Source organism: Protopterus annectens, chromosome 3.part0 (genome assembly GCF_019279795.1).
Source record: "Protopterus annectens isolate FY-2018-M chromosome 3.part0, PAN1.0, whole genome shotgun sequence".
NCBI classification, from domain to species: Eukaryota; Metazoa; Chordata; order Ceratodontiformes; family Protopteridae; genus Protopterus; species Protopterus annectens.
The window spans coordinates 936832701-936853201 of NC_056731.1; the positions used below are offsets into that span (position 1 = coordinate 936832701).

The 20501-nt window shown below is 42.3% G+C and overlaps 1 protein-coding gene across 1 annotated transcript in view; it reads left to right on the forward strand.

Annotated features, from left to right (window-relative positions):
* KIF13A (kinesin family member 13A) overlaps positions 1-20501 on the forward strand; it is a 2301375-nt gene that overhangs the window by 246449 nt on the left and 2034425 nt on the right. The gene's annotated exons all lie outside the window — the stretch shown is intronic.

A 20501-nucleotide genomic window follows, 5' to 3' on the forward strand; every position in this document is an offset into this window, starting at 1 on the left:
CCTGCCAGCAGGATTACCCAAATGTAATGATTGCAACAGTGAATACACTCGAACATCTACATTTATGGTAAGTGTACACAACTGTACTTTCTCTGCTTTGCCCTTTGGCTTCTCTACTGCCCCAAGGGTATGCACAAAATGCCTAGCTCCTGTGATTACCTATTGCAGGCTCCAAGGTATTCAGATTTTTTCGTATCTAGATGATCTTTTGGTTCAGGTGTCTTCTATTAGTTGCCTGTTACATGATCTGGAGTTCGCCATATCTCTCCTTCAGAGTCTGGTGTTCACTATGAACTTTCAAATGTCTGCCTTGACTCCCTCTCAGGGTCATGTGTATCTGAGTTGGAGGATTCACACACTGCCATTGTTGGCATCTCTTCCACCTCCAACATTTCAGTCTTTAACCACTTTCTTTCAGTCTCTTCTTTCTTTGCCTACTATTCCAGCCAGAGAATTTCTTCAGGACTTGGGATTCATGGCCTGTTCTGTTCCTCTGTTCCCTTTTGCCAGACTGCACATGCAGATGGTTCAATGTACTTCAAGTCAATTTGGCTTCATTATTACAACCCTCTGGATTTCAGAGGCAGCTACTTATTTGTCTGAAGTGGGAATTTGAGTGTTTGGATTCGACAACATACCCCCAACCCAGGACTGCTTTTTCAGCCTATGGTTTCTTCTCAAGTACTATTCACTGACGCTTTAGACATAGGGTGGTGAGGGGCTTTCTGTGGTCACCTGAAAGTTCAAAGTCTTTGGCCCCTTCAGAAGTCAGGCCATAACATCAAAGAGATGAGAGCCCTGATTCTGTCCATTCAGCCTTTTCACCCCTTGCTCTCTCCACTTCATCTGAATATTTACATGGATATCACCAAAGTGAATGTGGTATGTCAACAAGCAGGGAGGGGTGTCAAAATGTTAACTTCTCTGCAGACTGGCTCTTCAGGCCTAGGATTTGGCTATCATTTAACTCTTCAAGCAGTGTATATTCCTTCAGAGTGCAATCTAGTGGCAGATGCTTTGAGCAGGTCCAAAACACAGGCTTACAAATGGATGCTTCACAGAGACATGTTTCTGGTCATAGTCTGGTGGGGTATTCCTCATGTAGATCTTTTTGCCTCCTTCTGAACAGGCAGCTCCCCTTTTTCTGTCCCAGAGTGCCATGCCATCTGGCATTGAAGAAGGATGCCCTTTCTTTTCCCCCTTTGAATGGGATGTTTGTTTACTCATTGCTTCTCCTTCACTTGCTTCCAAGAATCCTGCAGAAGATTCATCTAGACTCCCCAGAAAGCTGGCTAGTGACTCCTTTTTGGCAAAGACAGCACTGGTTTCCCCTCTTAATGCATCTGCCCAGGGGCACTCACCATAAGTTACCTCACCAGGTGCACTTCCTCACACAGGACAAGGGGTCACTCATACATCCTCACTTGTCCTTTTAAGCACCTCTTTTCTGAGGACATGGTCAGGGTTTTACACGAGGCAAGAAAACCTGCAGCCAGAAAGTTTTGTATGTCCATTTGGAAGAGATTTTCTGTCTGGTGCCATGCTCATAACCAGGATCCTATTTCAGTAGAGGTCCTTCTGGTTGTCTGTGTGAGTTGCTCCAGTCTGATTTGGCCTACTCTTCTATATGCCCATTTTTTTTTAGCTATTTCAGTTTGTCTGCCCTTAAATCCTCCTTTGGCTTCTCGCTTTGAGGTCAGATTGTTTCTTAAAGGCATCCTGCATCCTTGCAACCTTAATTGTGTTTTAAAAAAATTGACTCCGGCTCCTTTTGAGCCTGCATACACAGCTTGTCTGCAACATTTTACCTGGAAGATTGTCTTATTGCTTGCTCTTAATTCTGCTTGGATGGTTTCTGAGCTTTTGGCCCTTATGGCCGTCCCTCCTTTTTTTTTTTTTTTTACAAGGACAGTGTCTCTCTTTGTAATAATCCTTTTATGGCCAAGATGGACAACCAAATGCTTCATCTTGCACAACTCCACAAGTATGAGTATTGCTGAACCAGTTCATGTACGGATGTATAGTTTTACCAGTATAGTTTTTCTCTTCTCTTCATTTGTTTTATATCTCAGAAAGATATTAAGCTGTTTCAAAATGTTTAACATTGAAATGTCCTTTTCTGGATTTAAGTGGAAAATATTGTCATCTGTAAATAAAGCTAACTTTACTTGAGTATTGCTCCAGCTATATATTTGAATTTGTGAATTCCTAATTTTCTTTGCTAATGGCTCTAAATATAAAACAGAGGGGGGAAAAGGGCATCTCTGTCTGGTTCTTCAGTCAAAAGATTGTTAGAGGGGAGCATTCCCATCCTAAATCTTGCCTCCAGCCCTTCATATATTCCTATTAACCTTAGTGTTGTGTCAGGTAACACAATTGCTACCATTGACCTATCCATAGCATCCTATCTGGCTCTTTTGAATACTTTATGTATTCAAACTAAAAAAAAAAAATACAGTAAACTGTCAGTTAACCGGCACCCATGAGGAATGGTAGATGCCAGATAACTGTAGCTCTGATGTCAATCTTAACTCAGTCCTTGACAGTGGGATCTGCTCTGAGCCTCAGAACCGACTCAGCCATTTATTCCAGGTCGCTCCTTCCAAACTCCAGAGCCAGGCAATATCCCATAATGCTGCTGTCAAAATCACCTCAGATCTCATTTGCTGCTTTGTAGGTCAGGCACGTTTGTTCTCTCAAGCCTTGGCTGATTCTAAAGTAAGTTTATTTCTTTTAAGACTCTTGTCTCTCCATATTTTTCTTAACTTTTTTCCTTCATTCTTCTTTCTGTCTTCCTGCTCCTCTTGTAGCTTTGTGTGATGGTGTTTCTTTTCTTTCTGCCATTGATAGTTTTTTTTTTTTTTTTTTTTAAGTACCATCTTTGGTACATTTCTTTCCTTTATTACCTCTTTTAGGTATTCCTACATTACCATTTTTCCCTTTTCTATCCCTTTAATTGTGTAAAAAAAATAAATAAATAAAGGTCTGCATCACTATATCTCTTTCTCCTATCCATGTGTGTGTTTCAGTCCCTTTTTTGTTATGGCTGGAAAACAACTCCCTCTTGTCAAATCTTGAGAAGGCATCTCTAGTTTCAAAAGGTGCCAGAAATGCCAGGGTAAAGATGCCCAATTCTGACGGGCGAACCTTATGTGTATGTTGTCTGGGAAAACTACATCTTCCGGAAAATTGCTGTCTGTCACAGGTTTTCCACCCGTACCCTTAAAAATTAACATCTTGAAGGGACTCCTCAGTTCTGATTTTGAAGAGGTCATTTCTGGGTCTGGGACTGAAGCTAGCACATCTTCACCCTCCTTTTCTTCTTCACCAAGAAAAGACCTTCTTCACTTCCTAGTACATCGGAACTATCCAGAAAGGTCTCTAAACTGACTTTGGTGCCTAAGAGCTCTTCGGCACTGGAAGGTTTATCGACTCTACACCCAAGGCAGTATCGGAGCCTACAGTGACTTCTTCAGTACTCACAGTACCCTCTGTGCCAAAACAGTCACAGCTGCCTCCCCTTCCTAGGAAAAGATACACACCAACCTTTGATCCCTTTAAAGACAGGCCACCAAGTCCCTTTCTTGAAGTGAGCCCCCCCAAGTCTCCTTCGACTGCCTCAATCCGCTCTACTAAGAGTCTCTCAGAAGCCGACATTTTGAGACTGGTGGATTAGCTTCTGGCGGTGAGCGATTGTCCTCTGTTCCTAGCCACACTGGCGTCAGAACCAGCCAATCTATGATGCCTCCAATCCCTCCTCCTCCAACTCCTGTTGAGTCTTTGGAGCCCTCTCTGCCAACTGTCTTGGTTCCAGTAGCATCCTCTTCTCCAGTTCCAAGAGCTGCCTTGAGCTCCTCCGAGTGTTTGGTTCCAGAGGGCTCCCGGAGTAGGGGCTTTCTGGTTGGGTCCAAGGTGCAGGGATCTGTTTCCTTCATTTCGTCCCTTGGTGCTTCAGCCTTTGTAGCGTTGACCCAGGCTTCTCTTTCGGGAGCTGCCTCCTCTGTGCAGGGTGCAACCCCAGTTCTGAAGGACTCTATTTTGTTTCTGGGCTCCTATCCCTGTACTGGGGGGGGGGGCTTTCAAGTCATGGAGAAGGCCTTGTCCATTGGGGACTCAGTCTTTGCCATCCCTGTCGGGATAACTGTCTACATTCCCTTGACCTTAGCTGCCATCCTTTTCATCCCCAGGACAGAGGGCACAAAAGTCCCAGGATACACCCACTTTGGTGGTTTCCTGTTTGGACACTTTCCCAGATCACCCCCCCCCCCCCGAGGAAGTTCCTGTGAAAAAGTACAAGAGGAAGCACTTGCGTCTTTCACTGAAGATACTGATTTTGATGAAGGGGAAGGTTCCCCCAAGTCATCCCCTGATGATGATTCCTTCGGGGACATCCTAGAAATCCTCAAATGGATCTACCCTTTTTGGTCCCAAAGTTAGACACTTTAACCGGCTGTGAAAAGGATGGTAAGACCCTTTCTGCCGTAGGTGTACATTTCTCCACTTCTCAGAGGCCCTATGCTAGGAACCAGAGAAGTGGGAGAAGATGGTTTAAAAAATCCAAAGGGCATTTCTGGGATTGACATGGCAAAAACTTTCCCTGGGGCAGATGAGGAAGTAATGGAAGATGCTGCCCCAGGGGCAGAAATGGACTACAAAACCAGGGTTCCAGAGAATCTTTCTCTGGTACTTCCTAGCAGCGCCCCCTGATCGGGTGCTTGATTGCCCTCCACTGGAGGAAGATGGGCATGTCTCTCTCTACACCAATCTGCCTGGCAAACTTTAACTATGGAGAAATGGCTGCAGAGAATAATATCCAGATTTTACAAAATTCTGCTGTCAGTTCCCCCAACATCCCAGAAGAAGCTCACTGACGTACCACACAGTCACAAGGAAGCAGCAGCTTTAGAAATTCAAAGACTGCTAGATAAGAGTCATCCAAAAAGTCCCACCAGACCAAATAGTATCTGGATTTTGCTCAAGGTTCTTTTAGTGCCCCAAAAAAAGAGGGTAGTGGAGACCCATCTTGGATTTCAGCCACATCAACAAGGCCATTCAGCAAACCAAATTCTGGATGGTCTCGGTATAGTTGATACTTCCATTCTTGGAAAAAAATGATTGGATGTGCTGTGAAGACCTCCAAGATGCTTATTACCATATAAAAATGGAAAAGAGCTCCAGTCATTTCCAATTCAGAGTGCTGCCCTTTGCACTCACCACAGCCTCCAGGGTGTTCACCAAATGTATGGTAGTGGTGGCAGCTCATCTCAGACTGCTAGGATTTCAAGTATTTCCCTACCTTGATGACTGGCTCCTGACCGCCACCACCAGGAGTGAGAACGGGCAAGAGACTACACTCTACACATCTGTGCATCCCTAGGCATAACCATAAATTTTGAGAAGTCAAGCTCGCAACCTGCTCAGCAATTAGAATTTATCGGAGCCCGTTTAAACACTGTTTTGGGAATTGCCTCACTCCCTTCAGAAAGACTTTAACATTATCAGATCACAAATCAGACAAATTCTATGAAACAAAAGGGTTCTAGCAAGACTAGTCCTACAGACATTATGCTTCATGGCAGTGCAGGTCACTCTTGTTCCCTTAACAAGGTATCACATGTGAATTTTGCAGTGGTTACTTTCTTCCCAATGGTCTGATGCACCTATTTAATGTCTCACCAATTCTTGATTACCAGCTGCTGCAAACAAGATCTCATGTGGTGGCTCCACTCTGATGAGATTCTCTTGGGCAGCCATTCACTCTTCCCCAGCCCCAAGCTTGAGTGACCACAGATGCTTCCCAGATGGGGTGTGGGGGGCATTATCTGGGAAGGACAGTCCAAGGCATGTGGTCCCAACTAGAGTCCAACTCGCACATCAGTGTTCTAGAGATGAGGGTAGTGCTGTTAGTGTTGCAAGCATTCCAAGATGTCCTTCCTCTAGGGACAGTGGCTATTCAGATGGACAACATGTCGGTAGTCTGGTACATCCACAAACAAGGGGGAACCAAATCTTACCAATTGTATTGAGAAGCCCTCAGTGTTTGGAATTCGGTGATTTCTTCCAACTGCTTTGTTACACTAGCACACATCCCAGGGGGAGCTCCAGCATAATACTGGACAAGCTGAGCAGAACTATTCTCAAGCCTCATGACTGGTTCCTCAATCCTGTAGTGGCAAACAAGATTTTCCACCGCTGGGGCAAACCTTGCTGTGATCTCTTTGCCTCTCCTCTGAACAACAAGACCAGAAGTTGTTTTGCCCTAATCCCCTGTCAAGGGGAGTTACCCAGAGATGCTGTTCTCCAGGATTGGTCCCCTGGTCTTCTCTGTGCTCCCCTCCAACTCATCTGATGTCACAGTTCCTAAAGAAAGCCAAGAGGATAGAAAATTCAGTAATCCTCATTGGCCCCCTCCTGGCCTCTACAAGTTTGGTTTCCCTTCCTTTGGCCTTATCTTCTTCAGAAACCATGGATTTTTGACCCAGCCACTTTTTCAGTCATAGTAAAACCTTCTTAGTCTCATTAAATACTACTAGATAATATACTACCAGTACTACAAGAAAACCATTCAACATGTCCGCATTGAACCCTGCATCCTTATACTTCAGATTTTTACCTCATGCTACATCAACTCAGCAATTTGCTGAACAGATCGTCCTCTTCAATATAAAGTCCTACACCATTCAAATATTAACCAGTATTTACATTATTCCATACCTTACTTTTACAAGATTTTCTTTGTTTCTGCCTCAAGTACCTTAATTTCCTCATTAAATGTGCCCTCCTTCAGGAACCACCATTTGTCACTTCAGAGCCAAAATGCTCCACTCCTTTTAATTATAATTACACAAAGCCATTACACATTTATAGGATAACAGAGGCAGAGATGTTCTGTTAGCAAAGATTCAAGAGACTGAATTATGAGAAGCAATAAGAAATTAAAATATGGGGAAAATACCAGATACAAATGATGTACCAATAAAAGTATGGAAGAGAAAGAGAGGGGATTCTCATAGTCTGGAAAAATATTTAACAGATTACCACAGGGAAGTGATATTCAGTCCTGTTTGCGAAAGGTGATAATGGTTGTCATACAGTAAAGAGGGCAAGGATTTGTCTGATCCAGGGTCCTATAGACCTGTCTTTAGTTTTGAATCATGGCTATAAAGGTTTTATGACAATATCTGAAAAAAGATTAGCAAGTTTACTAAAGAGTTTAATAGAAGTAGACCAGTGTGGATTTTTTTAAGGAAGGTAAAAGATTGATAATATTAAGAGTACTACTAAAAACTGTTAGAGAAGGATGCTGCAGAAAAAATAATGTTAGTAAGCCTAGATGCTGAAAAAGCATTTAATAGAATAAGCTGAAACTTTATAAAGGAAGTACTGACAGAATTTAGTTTCACAGGACAATGGATTACTCTCATACTCAATATTTACAGGAACTTGAATGCTTATATAAAGTCTGTGTTTGTGGAGGAAGGAGGTGCTGTCTGGTCTAGTAGTGTTGGAGGCAGGGAATACCCACTTTTGCCACTCTTGTTTGCACTGTACCCAGACCCCTGGCAAGGGACATCTGTTTGTTTAACATAGAGGGAAAAGATGGCATTGTTTGTGAATGATGCACTTTATGTAATACACCCAACAGTAGACCTGGATGATGATCTCAAAAATTGGAGATATTTATGGAAATTGCGGGATATAAAATGAGTCTAAAACAAGATCTGTAGTTAGTAATGACAGAAACATGTGATCAAGGAAAAAATAATGCCTTTCAGTGGGACCATGTGAAACTGAAGTATGTAGGAGTTTGAAGCAAGAAGTCCATCAAGCTGCCAAGGAAATGACAAACTCTGCAGGGAACAATTTGTAAGATAAGAAAATGGCAAATGATGTTCACAGATGAAGAGAATAAGATAATGGCTGTTAAAATGTGTGTGGCTCTTTTGGTATCGTAAGTAGGGCAAGCATAGATTTATCAATCATAAACCCAGCCACTGAGGATGCACAAGCCAGTGCATTTCTTTGTGCCGGTCCCAAGCCCGGATAAATAGGGAAGGTTACATCAGGAAAGGCATCCGGTATAAAACCTCTGCCAAATAACATATACTGACAACAATACAGATTTCCGTACAGTATCGGTCGAGGCCCGGGTTAACAACCACCGCTGCCAGTACTGTTAACCAACAGGTTGCTGGCGGAAATTGGGCTACTGTTGACCAAAGGAGGAGAAGGAGGGGGAAGTCATGCCCGAAAGCAGAAAGAGAGGAGGAAGATTAGGAGTGTAGTAGTGAGGGTAGGAACTTTGAATGTTGGCAGTATGACTGGTATAGGGAGTGAGCTGGCTGATATGATGGAGAGAAGGAAGGTTTATAAATTGTGTGTGCAAGAGACCATATGGAAGGGGGTAAGGCCAGGTGTATAGGAGGTGGGTTCAAATTGTTCTATCATGGTGTGAATGGAAGGAGAAATGGGGTAGGGAATATCCTGAAGGAACAGTATGCCAAGAGTGTTTTGGAGGTGAAAAGAGTGTCGGATAGAGTGATGTTTATGAAGCTAGAAATTGGTGGTGTAATGATGAATGTTAGTGCATATGCTCTGCAAGTTGGGTGTGCGATGGATGAGAAAGAAAAATTTTGGAGTGAGTTGGATGAGGTGGTGGTGAGTGTACCCGAGGGTGAGAGACTGGTGATTGGAGCGGATTTCAATGGGCATGTTGGTGAAGGGAACAGAGCGGATGAGGAAGTGATGGGCAGGTATGGTGTTAAGGAGAGGAATGCAGAAGGTAAGATGGCAGTGGATTTTGTGAAAAGGATGGACATGGCTGTGGTGAATAAATATTTTAAGAAGAGGGAGGAGCACAGGGTGACGTACAAGAGTGGAGGAAGATGCACACAGGTGGATTATATCCTATGCAGGAGGGCAAGTGTGAAGGAGATTGGAGACTGTAAAGTGGTGACAGGAGAAAATGTAGCTAGGCAGCATAGAATGGTGGTCTGTAGGATGATGTTGGTGATAAAGAGGAGGACAAGTGTGAGAGCAGTGCCAAGGATCAAATGGTGGAAGTAGAAAAAGGGTGATTGTGAGGTGGAGTTCAGGGAAGAGTTAAAACAGGCACTGGGGGGCAGTGAAGAGTTACCGAATAGCTGGGTAACTACAGCAGAGATGGTAAGGGAGACAGCTAGAAAGGTGCTTGGTGTGACATCTGGACAGAGGAAGGAGGACAAGGAGACCTGGTGGTGGAATGAGGAAGTACAGGAGAGTGTACAGAGGAAGAGGCTGGCGAAGAAGTGGGATTGTCAGAGAGATGAAGAAAGTAGACAGGAGTATAAGGAGATGAGAAACATGGCAAAGAGAGAGGTGGCGAAGGCTAAGGATAAGGCATATGGAGAGTTGTATAAAAGGTTAGACACTAAAGAGGGAGAAAAGGACCTGTACTGATTGGCTAGACAGAGGGACCGAGCTGGGAAAGATGTGCAGCAGGTAAGGGTGATTAACGATAGTGAGGGAAACGTACTCACAAGTGAAGAGAGTGTTGAGCAGATGGAAGGAGTACTTTGAGGGGCTGATGAATGAAAAGAATGAGAGAGAGAGAAGGTTGGATGATGGGATAGTGAATCAAGAAGTGAAACAGATTAGCAAGGAGGAAGTACGGACAGTTATGAAGAGGATGAAGAATGGAAGGCTGTTGGTCCAAATGACATACCAGTGGAAGCTTGGAGGTGCTTAGGAGAAATGGCAGTTGAGTTTTTAACCAGATTGTTTATTGAAATCTTGGAAAGTCAGAGGATGCCTGAGGAGTGGAGAAAGAGTTGTAGTAACTACAGAGGGATAAAACTGATCAGTCACAGCTTGAAGCTTGAAGTTATGGGAAAGAGTAGTGGAAACTAGGTTAAGAAGGGAGGTGGTGATTAGCGATCAGCAGTATGGTTTCATGCCGGGAAAGAGCACTACAGATGCGATGTTTGCTCAGACTGTTGATGGAGAAATATAGGGAAGGTCAGAAGGAGTTGCATTGTGTCTTTGTGGACTTGGAGAAAGCATATGATAGGGTGCCTAGAGATGAGTTGTGGTATTGTATGAGGAAGTCAGGAGTGACAGAGAAGTATGTAAGAGTGGTACAGGATATGTACGGGGGTAGTGTTACAGTGGTGAAGTCTGCAGTGGGAGTGACAGATCCGTTTAAGGTGGAGGTGAGATTACATCAAAGATCATCTCTGAGCCCTTTCTTATTTGCAGTGGTGAGGGACAGGTTGACAGACGAGATCAGACAGGAGGCCCCATGGACTGTGATGTTTGCAGATGACATTGTGATCTGTAGTGAGAGTAGGGACCAGGTTGAAGACACTTTGGAGAGGTGGAGATATGCTCTAGAGAGGAGAGGAATGAAGGTCAGCAGGACTAAGACAGAATATGTGTGTGTGAATGAAAGGGAGGATAGAGGAATGGTGAAGATGCAGGGAGTAGAGTTGGTGAAGGTGGATGAGTTTAAGTACTTGGGATCAACAGTTCAGAGTAATGGTGCGTGTGGAAGAGAGGTGAAGAGGAGAGTACAGGCAGGGTGGAATAGGTGGAGGAGTGTCAGGAGTGATTTGTGACAGACTGGTACCAGTAAGAGTGAATGGAAAGGTCTACAAGTGGGTAGTGAGACCAACTATGTTGTATGGCAGAGTTAAAGATGTTAAGATTTGCACTGGTTGTGACCAGGATGGACAGAATTAGGAATTAGTATATTAGAGGGTCAGCTCAGGTTGGACGGTTTGGAGACAAAGTCAAAGAGGCGGCGAGATTGTGTTGGTTTGGACATGTTCTGAGGAGGGGTGATGGGTATATTGGGAAAAGGATGCTAAGGATGGAGCTGCCGGGTAAGAGGAAAAGAGGAAAGGCCTAAGATAAGGTTTATGGACGTGGTGAGAGAGGACATGCAGGTGGTTGGTGTGACAGAGCACTATGCAGAGGACAGGAAGAAATGGAAACAGATGATCCGCTGTGGCGACCCCTAACAGGAGCAGCCGAAAGAGAAGATGATAACCTTGTATGGGCTAAAATTAATAAGGCGATAAGATTGTGTGAAGGCAAAAGTGAGCAAGAGAGAATACAATGGGAGAAATTCCTTTTACCAGAAGAAAAAAGGTGGGTTAAGAATGCAACACCTGAAGGCATACTTTAAAACTAGACAGCTCAGGTTGTTCTAATTCAAGTTCAGAGTTGCAAGCCAAATGGAAAACTGTTTTGTTGAGCATAAGAGAAGGAGAGAGGGAGAAGAATCAAATGGAAGTCTGGAACGTAGCAGAGAGCAACACAGAGCAAGGAGGAGCACACAAGTACTGTAGGAAAAATATTAGCCATCATTAGCTGAGATAAGGTCCTGACATGATCAAATCATGTCATTATGCTGTTCATTTTACTAAAAGGTGGCAAAGTTAAAAAAAGGTCTGTACTGTGGAGAAAGAAACCCAAAACTCTCAGATGTTGGGAACAGCTAGTGAAGGTGCTAGAGGTGAAAGCACAGTTAGAAGTGAAAATGGAGTTTGGCCTGAGGAAAGAAATCAATTAAGCTACATGAGACTGATCTCTGAATTAAAAAGATTGAGGGATGATGTATATATCTGTGTATTAAATCAGAATTCATGGAATATCTAGTAGTAGCAAGATTAAACAAGTAACCGATTAAAGAGTTTGAGGTAAAGTGCATAGAAGTTTGCTATTTTTAAATAATTAGCATGCAGAATAACTAAGACAAAGGAGTAGTGAGAGCTTGGGAGAATCTTGAATGAAGAGATGTGAAGAAAGACATCCCAGGCACTTAAGTATGTAACAAACTCGGGGAAATTCAGAACATATGCTTGGAAATATATATTTTTATACACCAAAGAGGTTAGGGAAGATGTTTCCACAGTTAGAGAAGAGATTATTGAGGTGAGAGACTGGGAGAGGGGTACATGGGGGATATATATATATATATATATATATATATATATATATATATATATATATATATATATATATATATATATACATACATATATACACTGAAACTGTGAAGAGCTTCAGAAATTTAAGCAAAAATTGAAGATGATCATAATAGAAATAGGAGGGAACAAACGGGAGCTTTGATGTCATTATTAGTAATAGTTTCAAAGAAGGCTGTTAACAGAAGATGGAATCAAAAGAAAAACCTATTATCTGTTGTCTTTTTCATCTGTTACTCAACCAATAGGTCTTTGATCCAGCCTCAGCCATTTCATTAGACTTGGGCTTTGTAGCTCAAGCTCTACCATTTACCTATTATCCTCTCTTTCCCGTATTACCTTAAATCTTGTTTGCTGCTTCAGCATTTAGACATGGGATCCAGTAGTTTGTGGGATAGATAAGTAAATTTCTGCTTACCTTAGTTGGCTTTTCTTTTTGTCTTCAGTCCTCCCCATTCTTTGTTTTATAGATATATAAAATAATTAAAATTAAAAAAATTCTTTCTAGAGTACCCATTTCTTACATTTACAGTCTGTGGTCCTTGTGCTCTTTGGCTTTCTTGCTACCTAACTGTTAGGCACTTCTTTTTACTACCATTGTTGGTACTTCTTTTTTGCTGCATGCCTTTCTGGTACTGGTGTTTGTCCTAGCTCATATACTCTTCTTCCTGTTATTTTATTAGTTTTCTTGTGTGGTGTGTTATTATTTTGTATGAACCAACTGGTTTCAAAAAGTGCTCTTCATGTGGGCACAAGATCTGTAACTCAGATGCCCATTCTGAGTGTCTGCTGCCTTGGGCCAGGTCATGTTTCTGCCTAGTATGATATATGTGGTGGCTTTAATCATAGACTCTGGTAAGGTGTAAAAACAAATTACTTTGAAAGGATTACTTCCCTCAACTTCTTCCACTCTGTCTGGAGCTCCCTCATCATCCAAGAAATCTTCAGAGTCTACAAATAGAGATGCAGCTGACAAAATTAATGATTTGAAGAAGCTTTCCTCAGATCACTCTCCTCCTCCTCCTTCGGGCTTGGCTCTGCCCATTAAAATCTTGAGAGCTTCAGGTCTGACAACTACTTTGGATCCAGCCCCACCAAAACTGTCGGATCCAGCTGCCCCTTCATATCCGACAAGAGCCAAGTCAAAGTCCCCACAGGCAAGATCAAAGTTCTGGATAGAGACGGTTACTTTGAAGATGCAGTCACCATTCCTGCAGGAGACACCTGTAAGGGTATCCCATGTGGCCATGGCCTCTTCCTCTCTTAGGTCAGTTAATAGCCTAACATAATCAGATATGAACTGGATGATAGTTTATAAGAACCCAGATTAATTCGGGGAGTTATTCTGTCTCAGTCTCCCATTGGATCTGCAAGCCTACCTGCAGTACAACCACAGCTTTAAACTCCTCCTCCGATCCAATGGTTTTGGAGTCTATGGACCTAAGAATTCTGAGCTTGTCTGCGGTGGATCCAAAAAGCTTGGCCTTCAACTCCAATATTTTCACTGATCTAAATGGTCTTGACTCTGTGTGGAGCCAGAATGATTTCAGAGAAGTAATTTTGGTGCCATGGCTTGGGTTTGACCTGACTGTCCTCATTCAGGACTCTTCTGGCACTACTGAGTCCTCTTCGGAACCCACCAGAGAACCTCTTTGGAAGCATATGTATAAGAGGAGGCACTGCGGCTCCACACAGGAGTCATTAATCCAAGATACTGACTTTGATGAAGGGAAGGATCCCCCAGATAACCTTTTGAGGATGTCTCTCATGGTGAAATACTCCAACTTTTGAGACAGAAAGGTAGTTGGTCTTCTGACCTCCCTTCCCAGGAGTCAGTGTTTCTCAAGACTTTTGGAAAAGGCTTGGCTATGTTTTTGGTAGTTTCCCGGTAGATGAGATGGTGGACTTCTGCTCCTGCTGGGCTTGGAAGGATCTGGATGTCACAAAGTCTACTCCCAAGAGGCCAGATAAGCACCTTGTTGCACCAGGTAAGGATGCACTGAATCCCTGTCAGCACCCCTAAAGGGTTGCCCGATTGCTGTACTCTGGAGGCAGTCAGGGGTCACTTAGCCCTGAAGCAAGAAGCTTGGACAGCCATTACCAAAGATACTTGACTGCACAGAATATATCCAGATGTTGTTGCATACCATTTCTCAACAACAGAACAAAATAATTCCTGATGTTAAACATAGCCAGAAGAAAGCTGCAGCCATAGAAATAGAAAAGCTGCTGAGAAAGAGTCATCCAAGCAGTACTCCCGTCCAGCAAGGATCCAGAACCTATTCAAGATTCTTTTTAGTGCCAGAGAACATAGAGGCCTAATACCAATTTTGGATCTAAGCAATCTGAATCAATTCATAAAACACTCAAAGTTCTGGATGGTCACAGTCCATTCTGCCACTGTTGTGGAAGGATGATTAGATGTGCTCCATAGATCTCCAAAATCCATGCCATCTACCAGTAATGTTTTTTTAATATATATACTTTTGATTTTGCAGCTAAGATGCACGCATTAATGATTGGCATGCTGATTGTGTATATAGTTGCTTCTGTATGAACTTATGTCCCATTTTCCCAGACTTTTCACTTCAACAAAAACAGTCAAGAAACTAGAAAAATAATTTTATGCTAAAAACAAATCCCATTTTAATTGAAAGCGAACACAGTAACTCTATACACTTTATCAAAAGGAAGTCTATCTTCCAGAGGGGAGTAATTGCTCCATAATTGATGGCTACACCCACAGACATTACCTAATCTGTACTTTGTGTTGTCCATGCAGAGTCGTACGTTAGAACCTGTGTTCCCACGTAAACAGATTCCTTTTTTGTTTTTTTTTACATCTGTTACCCTTACAGATGTAAAAAAAAACTGCATATGCTTAGAATAAACATTAAAGATCATGTGTAAATTTTTTTGTTACCATTTCATTTTGTTGCAAGTATGCTGTCATTTTGTAAAGTGGACTTTCTGATTATAAAATAGATTTCCCTTTAGTTCAGCTCTACTTTTAGAAAGTCTTTGATCCTCCATGAAAAAATATTCTGAAAAAAGCTGGATATAGCAACATAAATCCCACACATGCCACTTGACATGCCCTGACTGTCATAATGTTACATTTCTTCTGTGTAGTGTACTACAAATAATCATTTCCCACATGCAGTCTGGTGTCCATAATTATAATACTTTTTTTCCTTCTGTTATTATTTCATCAAGAATAGCTTTTTCTATTGGTATAATTTCATCTTTACCAACATAATTATCACCTGCTTTCTGATGACTAGATTTGGAGCCATACACAGTTTTCTCACTTATCTTATTGTGGAATGGTAGTCCATTTGCTTATTTGTACTTTCATGTAAGTAAGAAGAAAGTCTCATTCTTTGTTTCTCTGATGTAACAAAACAGAATTTTTTGTGCGCACTGTGTCTTCTAGCTCTACTACTTTTTTTTAAATGCTCTTTTTGCAAAGCTTCATATTTATCTATTTGATTTCTGCAGTTTTATCAGCTCATCTAAATGGATAGTTAAAATTTCTTATATTTTATTCAGTCTTTTGTCATTTAAATTTATATAATTCTCTGATAGATGTACTTAAAATAAGTGAAAATGATGGTTTACTATCAAAATCTTGAAACTGAGAAAAAAATGTATTTAACATCAAAAGTCCACGTCACATTCCTGCATATTAAGTAGGTAAAAATGTCCAATCTGCTGAACAAATTCAGTATCAAATGGGATGTCCATGTAAGTACTAAGGTAAGTCTAGGTCCTACCCTGGAATTCACTTTTTTTCAGGGGGGGAGGGTAAACCATACTTCTTTTTGCTGAGCAGCTGCAAGGTTCTTCTCAGCCAGAGCTTTTCTTTTCCTTTGTGGTACATTTTCACTTAGTTCCTGCAAATTTCTTTTTTGCTGACATCCATGCCTGCATCTGAATTATATCAAAATTAATAACTTATACTGGCGTTTTTTTTTAATTTCTCAGTTTTTCCACAGATCACTGTAATCAACCTGTTTAACTTCCAGCTATCTTAAACATTTCTGGGGCACAACTTTTTGTTGGGTATTTAATAAGTCACTTTACTTGTGCGTCAGAGTATAGCATGTAGTAAGTGGCCTTTGGGTGTCATGTTGCAGCTGTGGTGATATGTAGGTAAGTTGGTGTAGAGACGAGGCCTCTACATAGATGGATTGGGACATTTGGTAGAGAAGAGGAGTGCTTTTGGTGTGTATATGTTTGGAAATGTCAATCAGATTGGTATGTGTGTTGTAGTATTGTATTCATCACAGATGGTGTGCAGTTTAGTGTGATCACTGTGGGGCATGGTGATGATACCTTGTGTCTTCGCACTTCCTGATGATTAAAGTAGACTTTTTATATCTATTTTTTGTTACTGCCAGTGAAAGTGAGATTTGTACAAGAGAGACTGAAAAAAATGAGCAGATGTGCAAGCAAAGTTTAGATTAAAAAAGCAGGATGGACTTCAGTTTCAGGGGATATTGAAATAAGTTAAAAGAAAGCTGAAAAACAAAGAAGAGTTGGCTATGCCTAGATTGGTTGATTGTGTAATAAAAGCAAGAGGAATGCAGATATTAGTAAGGAGATAGGTGGGACAAGCATATCAAAAACTAGTTAATTTTAAACTTCCGTAGACTACATTAAAGGATAGAGGTGGTATTAGCTTGTTATATTTTCAGTGTTACATTGGACAGTGGTTTGAGATGTGCAAGATGGCAAGGTATGCCTAGATAACATGCAGATTGCATGTATTTGTGTGGAAGTGTGTACATGGCTACTTCTTTTTGACACTAGTGAAGTTTCAAAGGGTTTTCCCTAAGGCAGAAACTAGAATAGATGCTGAAAGTATTGGACGCGAGACAGGGAGGTTGGTTTCATAAGTTTTGGACCTGTTTTAAGCTGGAACCATTTAGAAAAGAGTTGGAGGATATTTTAAAGAACCTTTTGGGTGAAAAATTATGCTGAGTCCAGTGATGTATTTTTTTAGAAATTGTTGGGGATCACCAGCTTCTGGAAAATTGTAAGCTGTTGAACTGTTAACTAAGCAGCTGATGGAATGGTAGTGATAGGTAAGACAGCCTCCCCTGGGTTCTTTATGGAAAGTGTCGTTATTTGACCACTTTAAAATAAGGCCAGACATTAAGGTTAATAGAGAAAGATGGGCATACAATAAAGTTAATATGAATGAAGGTAGAAACAAGAATTGTATCTGTGGAACATACACATTTTATGAGATGCCAAGGGGCTTGTAATATAGTTTATTTTATTGTTTGATGAATGAATGCATTTATAACTTGTTAACTGGGTAGGTAGACTGATTTGAGGATTTTCAGGCACAAAGCAAGGCTACAGGAGCAAGATAGTGTATTAACAGTAGGTAATACAACAAATGTAATATGAATGTCACCATGAAATTTACATGACGTTAACAGGAGACATTACATCAGAAGGAATATGAATAGCATAAAACATAATGTAACCAAAATGAGCAAACAAGTATAACTTTTTAAGATAGTGCAAAGACAAAACTTGAGAATAAATATACACGTATATATCTACAATGTGCCGTACAGAGGGAAAAATTGGTAGCTAGAGTGATATCACAATCACAGTTTTTACTAAGGTGGCAAAATTAAGTTATTGAAAATATTCCATAGAATGCCTAGCCAAGTTACACCTTCTAAATCACCCTTCCTAAAAATAAGCTAAAACTAATCAAGGCAGCCCACTTATTAATTCAGCAGTGGTTACAGTATTATAAATGCAGCTGTTAAAGATTGAAACAGACAGTTTAGATAAAAAATAGACTAATTCATACTACCTCAGAATCAGAAGTGCAGACCAGAGTTCCCTAGGTATTGGAGATTTGGAAGGTTGCTGAGAAGCCCCGCTAGGTAAATGTCCTTCTATTCCTGTGTTGCAGTATTCTAGTTGCAGGATTTCCTGCCCTCAGGTGACTCGTACGTCAGCTCCTATATAAAAGCTTCAGCATGGCTGTTGCATCGTGCGTGGGACGTCAGACGTAAGGCAATAAACTAGGGGCTTTAAATGTGATGTCTGCACGCAGAATCCCCAGAACTTTTCAGCCGCAGACTACCTACGCATCGTACAATCGCTTCTTCTCAGATGTCATATCAATAAAGCTAAGTAACCCATTGGGTTTCTGTTTTTCCTTGTTTAGCCATTTGTTATTGCTTAGACTTGGTTGTTCAGGTAAAAAGGGAAAGTGCCAAAGTGGGTGCCAGATACCACATAAAGACATACACGATAGGTGTGTTTTTTTTTGCTTAGGCCAGGAGCACGACCATTCTGCCTGCTCAATTTGTCAATCATTTGTGCTGAAGACCCTACGCAGCTGTTTGTCCGCTTTAAACCACTACCTAGAAAACCAGCACCTTAAATGGTTAGCCGTAAGAAGGGATCCCGCATTGGAGGCTGCATCTGAACCTCCGCACAAGAAGGCCAAGATTCCTAGGCCTTTCTCGCCTGCTGCTTTGCTACCATATGCCCCGCCAACTGCCGATCTAGGAGTTGAGGAGCACCTGGCAGATCAGTCAACGTCCTTTGAAGAAGCCGTTGCACAGCCGACTACCAGCACATCCTCTGAGCTTACCCTGACACCGACTACAGTCGATGTCGGGGGGGGGGGCAGATTCTGTGGTACTTCCGACCGGGATCCAGACTTAGGAAATGGTAGCCTCAAAACCTGACTCTAGGCCGGTTCCAGCTTCCACACTGGCCAAAAAGAAACAGAAAACCAAGCGTACCACCTCCTCTGCAGAAGCCCTACCAGATTGGCAGGCCTTCACTTCCTGTCTCATGCAGGCCTTCAGCCTCAACCTCCACTACTCTGCCTTTACTCAGCCCTAGGCCTGCCTCTTCCCTCCCACCCATGACCTCTCAGGTTAGGGAGGAAGAGCTTGAGTCTTCCTTTTCTTCCTCAGAAGACTCTATTTCATATACATCCCAGATTGCTTCTCCCCAGGAGTATTATTATCCTGATGAGGAATCTGTTGAGGAGGATGAAAGATTACTTCAAATAGGATACTTCATAAGTGACGAACACCCAAAAGTGGTACTTTGAGCTGCTTCTAGTAGAGTCCCCCTCCCCTTTGGCTGTCCTTCCAGTTCTGCCTGCGTACTTGGATGCCTTTAATTCAACTTCTAAGGCCCTAGACTCCAACACCTGCCCCTAAGTGCCCTGACTGCTTCTATAGTGCCAAAGGAGCAACAATTCTTGGTTAACCCACCCTTGGCAGACCCAGCTGTAATTGCCACCACCCCTGATAAACAGTCTAGGCTGCTTCCTTACGCCTCCCTCTTGCCCATGGATAAAGATAGCAAATCTATGGATAAGATTAGCAAGAAGGTATACACATCCTCCACATTGGCTTTCATAAGCATTAATTATCAGACCCACATGACTAAGTATGCTCTAGACTTAGTGTCTCAAGCCTCCTCCATGCTGGCTTCTATTCCTGACAGCCCCATTAAGGCTGACATTTCCTCCAAACTGTCCTTGGCTCAGCAAGTAGCCAAGCACTCCATTAGATGCAGCTGCGATGCTGCAGAAGCATCTGCCCACTCTGCAGCATCTGCTTCTGTCCTCAGAAGATACTCCTGGCTGAGACTCCAGAATCTCCCAGAAGACTTCAAGTCCAAGGTCTTGGATACCCCCTGTATCACAATTTCCTTTTTAGAAAACAATCTGAAGACCTCTTCAAGAATCTGCAGGAAAAAAAAGTAAAGAATTACAGGACATCAAACATCTGGTGGTGTCCCCCATTCCCACGTATTATAGGAACTACCCTGCTAAAACCACTTTTGTAAGCGATGACCCTCCACAGACAGCTGCTTCCTCTTCCAGATCTAGAAGAAGGGCAAGAAGGCCTACCACGTCCAGATCTACTGCACCACCTCCTCAGCCCAGACAGTCCTTTCAGGGCAGAGGAGGTCCCAATAATGCGTGACTGCCTTGCCTATCTACCATTTTTTGCAAGCCTTCCCCACTAGCAAACAATCACCACAGACCAATGGGTCCTATCCATTATCCAAAAAGGGTATTTAATCCTGGAAAAAAAAACACCCAGGAAAGGCATTACACCCCCCTCCCAAAAAAAACAACTTAATCTCCTTCCACAAGTTTTGTCAGACCTGCTAAAGCTAAGGCACCGTAGAACCTGGCCCCTCAGGACTGAAAGGAAAGGGATTCTACTCCCATCTCTTCCTGGTTCCCAAAAAAGATGGCCCCTGGAGACCCATCTTAGATCTCTCCTTTCTAAATCTCCACCTTCAGGTACCATCCTTCAGAATGCTGTCACTTCCCATTCTGCTGCTACTTATTCCAGCCAAGGCCTTTATGGCCACCTTGGACCTAAAAGAAGCCTTACCTACACATACCCATCAGGACTTCCCACAGACAATTCCTGCGTTTCTCTGGGCATTCCTCTCATTTCCAATTTACTGCTTTGCCCTTTGGTTTATCCAATGCCCCCCCCCCCCCGAGTGTTT